This window comes from Chironomus tepperi, unplaced genomic scaffold (assembly GCF_022539635.2).
Source record: "Chironomus tepperi strain 1889 unplaced genomic scaffold, CSIRO-AGI_Ctep_v1 contig_261, whole genome shotgun sequence".
Lineage (NCBI taxonomy): Eukaryota > Metazoa > Arthropoda > Insecta > Diptera > Chironomidae > Chironomus > Chironomus tepperi.
This window is the reverse complement of record NW_027226383.1, coordinates 474756-484977: the sequence shown is the minus strand read 5'-3', so window position 1 is coordinate 484977 and position 10222 is coordinate 474756. Positions and strand designations below refer to the sequence as shown.

General features: G+C 31.6%; 1 long non-coding RNA gene across 1 annotated transcript; it reads right to left on the bottom strand.

Annotated features, from left to right (window-relative positions):
- Nucleotides 1-4729: 4729 nt before the first annotated feature.
- On the bottom strand, nt 4730-9843 carry LOC139091823 (uncharacterized). The gene is made up of 3 exons (XR_011544546.1): nt 9692-9843; nt 9598-9629; nt 4730-4859 (listed from the first exon to the last, which is right to left on the bottom strand). It is a non-coding gene; the product is annotated as an uncharacterized lncRNA (long non-coding RNA).
- Nucleotides 9844-10222: the final 379 nt, after the last annotated feature.

Sequence of the window (10222 nt, the reverse complement as noted above, 5' to 3'; positions counted from 1 at the left end):
TTTAAGGGGAATTATTGAATTCTTTCACGAATTTCTTTAAAAAATTGAACATTTTTTTTACAAATCGGGGTCAACCCTCCTCCTAACTACACCCCTGCCTCTAATATTCCTAATAAATTCTTTTCTTGCTTCTGTGCTACAATTTACTGACATTGAAAAGTGAAATAAAAAAAAATTAATTCTTTGCAGCAGTAAAATTCATAATTTATTCAATACGTGCATTATATAACTCATATTTATATTGATATTTTATAGTCAAGCCGTCAAAACTCAATAATTTGTCGAACACAAAGACTGAATTGATTAAGATCGGAATTTATTCTTTTTTTAAAATATAAATTAGCAGTTTTGCAAATTGCATTGTGTTTTTTTTGTGAGGAGCTTTTATGAATTGTGATTATGGGTTGTGTGGAATGCAATTGATGTTATCTGACTAGACGATAAATTTTGAGGTTAGGTGAGTTTTTTAGATTGTTGATTTATCGTTTAGTTAAAGCAGGTATTGTGCATACAAAACTGACATTAGCTTTTTTGTTGAGAGGTGCCTAAATAAATATTTTTTTTTTTACATTTTCATAAATTTTGATGACTTTCAAATTATTTAATCCAATTCGTAAACTTCATGACTTTGCAAAATTGCAATTTTTTTCTGAATTGATCATTTTTTCCCTTTTTTAAATCCACTAAAAAAGGAAATAATAAATCATATATTCTGCCCCACATAACCTCACAATATCTCTCAATAATCGCCATCACACATAAAAAACTTACGATATAAAAAAATGAAGCCTTGAGAGTGAGATGAGAATCAACATTGAAACTCACTCGCTCTACATTCAGGACGTTCAACTTTTGTTTACGTAATGAATAAAAAAGTTAAAATAAAAAAGGCTAATAAACAGCTTTATTAAGTTTAAAATATTGATTAAGTTGTCAGATTTTGAAAGTTATGTTGTGAATTTTTTACCTTGACATGTGCAAGACAAGTGATAAGTTGCGGTTGGAGGAGTCTGGAATTATTGATTTATTTACATGGGGAAAGCATTCTGGAGGAGTTAAATGAAGACGATAAGGCGCTATAGCTTCGCTGCGTTGATGTAAGGCGTAGAGATACTCTGAAGACTGTTTTTGGCTCATCTCGATGGCGTAAAATGAAATTTGCAGCAGTTTAGCACTCGAGATTGATTTCTGAATGCTCTTCTTCCTCATTTAGTCCAACCAGATTACACACAGCGTAAAAATGATTAAAAATCTGAATTCAAGCCAACGTTACTCTGACTTCAAGTCAGATTCGATAAATCCCGGCTTTAAGCTAGAGTCAACTCGGTCTGGTGTCATATTATCAGTAATTTTGGCGCCGTTAACGTTCCGGGTTAGATTTTGTTCATAAAAAATGGAATTACGTAGTAGATTTCTCTGTAAGAATTACAAAATTTACCTAAAACCCCTCTCCTAACTCAGCACTAAATTAAACATAGACATAACCAAACACTTTAACTAAAAACTCAAAATTTATGTCTAAACAAAACACTTTTTCACATTCCATCAACTAATTTTGCTTAATTTACTCAACAAAACTTCACTCAATCAATCGAGCAAAGCATTTCACAAAGCACAAAAATTAAAGCATACCACATTAAGTGTAACTTTATTTCAACAGATTTTTATTTTTTTTTCCATCGCATATAATTTTTTTTGAAACTTAATTTGGAATTTTTACGGTTGATTAGAGCTAGTAGCAGCAGTTTTTTATTAATAATTAATTACAGACATACTGCAAAGAATTTCAAGGACGAATTGTTTTTGGTAGGCAAGGTATGAAGCAATTATATTTATAGAACTGACTGATATATTTATTCATATTTTAGAAATCAGATTACTTAAAGCGGCTATTTATGTTACTACATGTCTTTTTCTTGTTACTGTACATATTAATAACACGCAAAAGAATTTTTTTATTTTTTATTATTCGTCAAATATTTATAGAAGCTAAATCGGTCATTAATTTGATTCATTGTTGTTGCTTTGTATTTTTTTGGTGCTTTGTGTTGTAGAACTAATTGTCGAGCTGGTTATTAAGGTAGATGAATAAATTAAGGAATTTTTTATGAATAAAGTCAAATTTTTTCATATTTTGTCAATTCTAGTTCTTTAGAATCTTGAGGTATTGTTCTTGGGTTGGCTGGTGTCATGTAAATTACTTACTTACAAACTTCGCTGGCCATAAAGATCAATTTTGATAAATGACTCCTTATAGATGTCGCCTTAAGTTTGCTCTATCGCTGGCTACCACTTCTGACGATTCTCGATTCGAAGTGCAATTCTTAAAGATGTATTCTGGATATAACATTTGTTCTATCTAACTTAGAGTTGACCTTACCAAGCTTCTCCAATTGCACAAATCGATTAAAAATCGAACCTAGGTCAGCATAACTATCAGTTAGTGCGGAATCCTTTAAATGACATTCAGGGATGGTACAACAGATCGGAGTTCATAGTGCATTTTAGTCATCTACGGACCCTAATCATTATTCTATCTATCTACATAGTGCCAGATTCAATTTTAATTCGACATTCTGCTAGAGTCAAGTCGACCTGGCGCCAAATTTTAGATCGATAAACCGGCTTGTGCTATTTAAAGCTTTCTTACCAAAAGTGAGGCTTTGACATAGCAAAGAATTATCTAAAATTACTTTTTAGAATGTAAATATCAAGTTATACTCACAGAATATCAGCTCAACAGCTTCTGAAGCACCATTTTAAGTGAGTTTAGAGAGTGTACTTAAAGTATGCCTCCAGGCTAGTGTTCATTGATCAATTTAACACCGAATCTAATTTTATGTTACTTTTTAAAAACATAACAAAAAAAGATTATTGCAAATTAAGAATTTCTTCTTGTGTTTTCATTTCATAAACTCTTCAGGCGTGGTCAAAGTAATCACTTTTTTCTTCAATCATTGTTCAGGCTCACGTCGTGTCTCACTCCATTTGATTACTTTGGGATTTACCTTTTTTATAATGAAATTGCATCATTAAGTCGAAGTGTATTACAGCAAATTCGAAAGTGCCATTTAATTGAAAAAAAACTTTTGATTGCAAATTTGTTAAATTGACTTTTTGGATTTTATGAAAGTCTTGGTCCATAATTATATACGTGGAATTACATAAAGTCAAGGAATCAAATAATGCTCATCAAATTTACACCAGTAAATCAATAATAATCATTGCCTGCACATTCGAATAAAAATAGGACATATCACATAGAAGCTGTGAAACAATAAATATTTATGACACGAGTGGCGACAGAGGCTGTTGAGTATTTTTAGCTTTTAAGCTCTTTTTCGGACATTTGACTTCATTTATGACCTTTAGACTTATTATGTTGAGATCTTTTTTTCTAGAACAATGAAACCAATATCTTCTGTGGGCTTTTAAGAGCTACTGAAGATACCCAAGAAAAAAAAAATGTTAAATTGAGTGAAGGGAAGTTCTGAGAAAAAGTTGATGATCCAAACAAATTATGATGAGTTGACTGGGAATTATGAAGAAGATATCGAGAAAAATTACCTTGATATCCACATCCTACGATGTTTGTTCAGAGAAATTTTCTTCGGATATTATCCACACATTAATGAATATTGTGGATTTTCTGACTTTTTTGTTTGAATTTTTATACAGAACTGAGAATGTTCTTTAACTTCTTGGTATTGACACTTCATTAAGTGGAAATTTGATGCTGGGTTTGGGTACATATTGTTGGTTTAGGTTGAATGCTACATTTTGTAGACTTTGAATAGGATTCAAACAGATTGCGACCTTTTGAGTCGACAGAATTTCTGTAGAATTCTTGCATACTTCTGCAAAAAATTGTCAGAAGCTCATTTTACTTAAGTACACATTTAAAAGGTCTGGTTAATTTAGGGTGCATTGGCCTGGCAAGCTTCCATCCATAAATACATAGATAAGTGAACCAAATAGGAGGATACAGACTGGAGCTAACAATGACGACCAAGGTTAAAGAAAATATGTTAAACGGATGGTTAAATATGGAATACAACTGATCTGGTTGTTCAGCGCAGTAAGTAAGTAATTACACGACCTAAAAATTAAATCTAAGCAAGTTTATAGCAGAGCTCAAAGTCGATTCGAATTTCATATGGAGTCGAATTGACTTAAATCAATCTTGCGTGAGTTTATAGCCAATTTTATTTCATAAAGACTAGCCTTAAACTTGACTAAAGCTTACCTGGCTACTATAACTAATTTCCAGAAAATGTCTTTTTTTTCAAGTTCTACTAAAACGCAACGACATAAAATCAATATTTCCTCAAATTCTTTACAATACGTCAATGAAAAATATACAGACACACAAAAATTCTTTTCTAAAAAGTCAACGACCCATAATTGAGTAAAATTGAACATCCATGAACTCGAGTAGCCTTGAAAAAAATTTCAGAATAAATATTTCTATTTTCAATGCTGTAAAACAGAAAGGACATGGAAAAAGTGGTAAAAAATACCAAACGTTCAAAAAGAAAATGTACGGCAAGTAATATGACAGGAAATTAACTTATAACTGCTTTAATAACTACAAATTTGTCAATAAAAATTCACATTGTTGTTATGTGACTAGAAAAATACTTAAATTATTCATTTTTTTATTATCATGAAAGTAAATTAGATTAAATAATGCAAAAAAGGCATCCACGAGTGTCTCCTTAATCTAAATCAAGTGTTGCTAATCAGAAATTTGCATTTACATGGGACATTGATCCCTTATCAGTACGGGATGTAAAGTTATTAAGCTGACAGCTTTTTTCCTTACACGTGCCAGCATATTGTAGAGCAAAATCCAAATCCTAAGTTCACAAAATACAAAAAAAAGGCTATTAATGAAGTTTTTATTGTTGATTCAGAACATTTTCTTTAACTTGTTGACTGATTAAAGCATTTGATGCTATTGACACAATTTTATGATTATTTTTTTACTCAGATTTCACTTTTATATGCAGTTTTTTTGTAGACAGTTCAGCATTGCAATTTGTAGTCATTAAAAACTTTAACAATTTAAATCAAATAGTTTGTTTAAGATGAAAAGTTTGTTTCCATGTCTTGTTAAGACGTCTCTACTTAATTAATTTTTTTTTAAATCTATTGCAAAAGTTTGCAAGCTTCGAAGTTTCTTGTGAATGTTTTCAATTGGAAAAATGAGGAAGATACTAGAATGAAATAATAATGATTGAAACATGAATCGATTTTTTAAAGGAAATTGAAACTAGGAAATTTGTAATTTTATTTAATGCATAAGTTTGACGTAATATCGATGAGTCTACATGATGTAGCCAGACGGATCCAAATTTTTCTTCAAGATTGAAAATTTAACTCGATTTTTGTCCAGATAAGTGTAATTTTTGGCTTGGATTCCTTAAAAATTCCTGCAGAATTCGTTCTAGATTGAAGCTTACTGACTTACTTCGCTGGCCGTACAGGTCAAGTGTGAACTATTGCCTCCCTCAGTTGTCGACTGAAGCTGGCTCTATCACTGGCTATCGCTTGCCAATTACCATTTCCAAGTATGACATTATCAAACATTGAAGCTGGGGTGTCAATTAAAGTCATCCTAATCACGACTAATGAGCCCATGATAGTCATAGTCAAAAACTAAGAAAATGAAGTTACTTTACATTGAAATTTCATCAATTTCTATTGGATTTTGTGTCTATTTTCATAAAATTCAACTTAATCCTTTCCATTGCCTAACACCTAACTACACAAATGATTCATATTGCATTCTTTCCCAAACCTAAAGAATAACTTTTATTGCCATACAAAAATATCCATTTCCTCAATATATTGAGAAAACAATAGCATTATAAAAATTTATAACATCATATTTTCAAGCTTTTTAACAAGTTCCAAAACAAAAGAATCAAAACCTACAAAAAATTTGTTTCAGAAACTCTATAACTAGTTATCACAAAACGGTATCAATTTAGTTCATAAACTTTTCAAAGCTATTCATTATATTTAAAAGAAATGCACAAACATGACAATGTATATTTTATAATTATTCGTAAAATCTAGATCAGAAATTTGATAATTAATTTAACTTTTTATTTTATTCATCAGATAAATTTAAGCTATGGTTTTTCATTTTGATGGTGACATGAAATTTGATTGAAATTTTTATGGAGGACAATTGGGAGTGTTGAGTGATTTTTGATATTTTTCTGTGAAAGCTAAGCCTAGAGCGTATGTTAGGGGGAAGAGGGTGGCAGTTCATCATACCCTGTCCTATGAAACATCATTCAACATATTTCTTTTTTTTATATTTTAGGATTTGGGACTCATTTCAGGAATTATGTTTGACACTAGTTACGCATAAGGCAATCACATTATATTCTTTAAACCATTAATATTGTTAATAGGCAGTGTAGCATTTGATATTGATGATTTTCCGATACAGTCAACGTTAGACGACTTCTAAGTGAGGTCATTGTCCATGAATCACAATTGATCTATAGAACCAGCTAAGTATGTAAGTAAGCAAGCATCAATTGCAATTCCAAGAATCCAGAAATCCAAAATCCAATTTATTCAATAAATAAACCAAAAAAACTCCATCATCTCGTCATTGCCACTTTCATTATCATTCGAAAGAGCAAAAGGAAGCATTCACACATACTCGATTATACATGATGACATATTGATTACCTAATGAATTTCTACAACATGATAAAGAATGTAAGAACGTATAAAAATAAAATAAAAATGAATCACAATCAGCACTCAGCGTAATTCGAATTTGATACATAAATAAATTTTTTTTACTACTTCTCCCAATTCTCAACTTGTTTATTGAATCGACTTTTATTATCATTTTTCTGTTGTTAACTACAATTGAATTGATATTTCTTTGATGATTATCACATCCGCTATTTCGAGCATTTTCAGCACAATATTGTAACTTAATTAATAGTAAAAAAAATTGTTGTTGCTGTGTTTTCATTAAAAAACATTGATTTCACCCACTCAATGTAGCACATCTTGCTGAATTTGCTTTTTTTTGTGTGTAGGCGATGCAGTTCCATTAACATGAAAATGTATGAACAGTTGTGGACATTTGAGAAGGGTATCGGATGAAAATGGATTTAAATAGGAAGTGGAAAACAGTAACGTAATTTATTTTTGGATACAGAGAGAGTTTTATGGATTGAAAGTTATTTTTGTGTTAATTTTAGAATTTAAGGAATTTGTTTTGCTAGTTGTTTTGATAATGATTGATTGTTAGATTGGGGAAAAACATTTAGGGATTGTTTGTGGGGGCGGCTGGTGGACATGATTTGAAAAATTGGCTGTAGCCTACAAAGGAAGGCTGAGAGCAACGTTTCCACTAAATATGATCCGAAAAAAGACAAATTACAAATATTTCCTGATAAGACTCGAATCCATGAACCTCCACAGGGACAATAGTTGAATAATAAGGTACCAAACTACTGAACCGAGTCACCAAGCCACATTAACCCACCCAACTTATTAGCCAAAGTGAAATGGACTATTTTGACCGTTTCTCTCCTTCACCTTCTCGGAATGAGCATTACGTATTGACTAGTGAATGACTCCTTAGGGAAATATTCAGCTTCTATTAATATCCCTTGTATAAGTCCACCCACCGATCCTTCTTCCCAAGAACTGAATAATCAGTCAAAAAAGGATTATATTGCACAAAAAGTAGATTCACCATTTAGCACTAACTGTCATGTTAAATCCTGAGGCAATTAATGCCCGAGCTTCAAGCATGTGTCAACTTCACTAAAAAACAACATATGTTCCCTTTTAAATCCTAAACGTCAAGCAATCTTCTTTAAATTTAGTCATCCTCATATAAAAAAGCACAATACTAAACCCTTTCCCGCACCCTTATCCATTTCAGTCGTTCATTCATAAAAATTTATTCTTCCAACAAGCACACACATTAAAAAATTTGAATGAATGCCAAAACCATTTCCCCGTTACAATTGCACAGACGAAAATTCGTTATCTGTTATTGCATGTGGGCTTTTTAAAAATTCATCGATATTTTTCAACCCACCCAACCTGTAGGTACATATGTATGTATGAACAGACATTAAATGATATCAAAGAGTGCATTTTTTGATACGTAAAAATAAATTTTTTTATGACCTTCACGAAGAACACACAGAAAAAAAAAATTATTACACTTCCGCAGGTTGTTTTCACTTCAGTTTCATGATTACAAAACACAAAACATCATTAAATCATCCATTATCGTCCGTGTATATCAAACAATCACGTTCCATATGTTATCAATATTTTTTCTCGTGAAATGGCGACTGAAATTTTTTTTTTTTGCCTCTTCTTGTGTCTCAAGATACAAGCACAACTTTGTGCACACACACGAAGCGATGTTCAAAAGAGAGGCCGGAAACATGACAGCTTTCCGCTCAATTTTAAAATTAGAAATAAAATTTCATTCATTGAGTATTTTTTTTTTTATTTATATTGTAGACATTATTGATAAAGACTGAGGTGGATGTAAGGTGAGAATCTATTAAATGATTGATTGATGTTTATGAGCACAAATTTTTTTTTGTGTAGATGAAAAGGTACAAAATTGATTTTTCATCACCTTTCCTGCCTTTAGTGTAGATAAACATTCTTTTTTTTATTGCCATTCATTCATAAAATGTGCCACAAATTTTTAGAACCTGTCATCGATTAGCAGAGGATTTTTCATCAATGAATGCCATGAGCTCTTTTTTGTGTGTGTGTGGGAGAAGGTTTGGAATATAAAGAATTTGATGTAATTGAATTTTTAACGATACAAAACATTTTTATGGATGATAAAATTAAAATCATTGATTTATTTTGACATGGACTTTAAGTGATTGCTTATTGGAATTAAATTTAGACAATGGCTTTGGAAGAACTGAACTTAAATTGACTACATTGTTGGAAAATCTAGGATAAAGCACTTTCGTACAATCAATAGTGTTTGACCCTTTCCGAATAGTTCACTGCATAGAAATGACCGAAAATATGGCTCCAAGATGATTTAGCTCTGACTTTGGGTTTGATTTCATCAAATCTGTCCAAGGAACAATGTCACTTTGGTCTATGAACGGATTATTGGTAATTTCTACAAAATGTGCCTTGTGGAACTCTATGTGAAGCGAACTTGAGATTAGAGTTGGCAATAAGCTGTCTTCGACCATCTTTTGTCTTCTACAATCAGCAGTCAGCGGCGACGAGCTGCAGATTGCTTTAAGGTAAATGTCAACGGTCGCCGTTGACTGCCGAAGGCATATAGTATTCTGCGGGCTTTTGCTGATTGCCTTCAGCTAATTGTCAACTATGCTTGAGATTACGGGATTGTTAGAATCTAACTAAAAGCATAGATTTGGCTTTATAGTTTATTGAAGTCTCGGTCTCGAGAATCATCTCTTAATATGTCTATTTTATATGACCAACCATAAAACAACATGCTAAAATCTCAACAAAATCAACAAAAAATTCACCGAAAATCCTCACAAGGACGCAATAAATCTTCAAACAACCCACATCATCTACACATACCTGCGAATAATCATTCAAAGAGACCCCTCAATCTTTAAATAAAAAAGCTCATTTCATCATTAATTTTTATACCATCTTAGATATCCGAAATTACATTTTTCTGTTAGGCCTTTCCAAAAAAATCATCATTTACTTCTCACTAACTTAACTTTATCCAATTCCCAAGAATACTACCCGATACAAAAAATCCATGACTCTGTTCATGTACGTCAACTTAAAAAAAAATGTAAAATTATCAGAGCACTAACACTACTTCCACATTTTCAAATGCCGCATAAGCAACAAATGGTATGGAATAGCTAGTCAATGAAAATTTCACAGATGATATTATTGTTTGTTATTATTCGTATAGGAAGCACACGATGTGAATACGAGAAAAACGAGAGCGAGAAAAGCTGTCCAATAAATTTTCGTGAATGAGAACTTTTTCCGAGAGAATATAAAAAATGCTTCGAGAACATTCACTGAAGCTTCCTTTTTTTCTCTCTCTTGTTCACTCACTTCTGATGCTAATCATAGCGACTTGTGGATGAATATAAAAAACATATTTTTAGCACATTTTCCAATTTTAGAAAGGATTTCTCGGAACGATTTTTGTTTGATGGATAATTGTGGATTCTTGGAA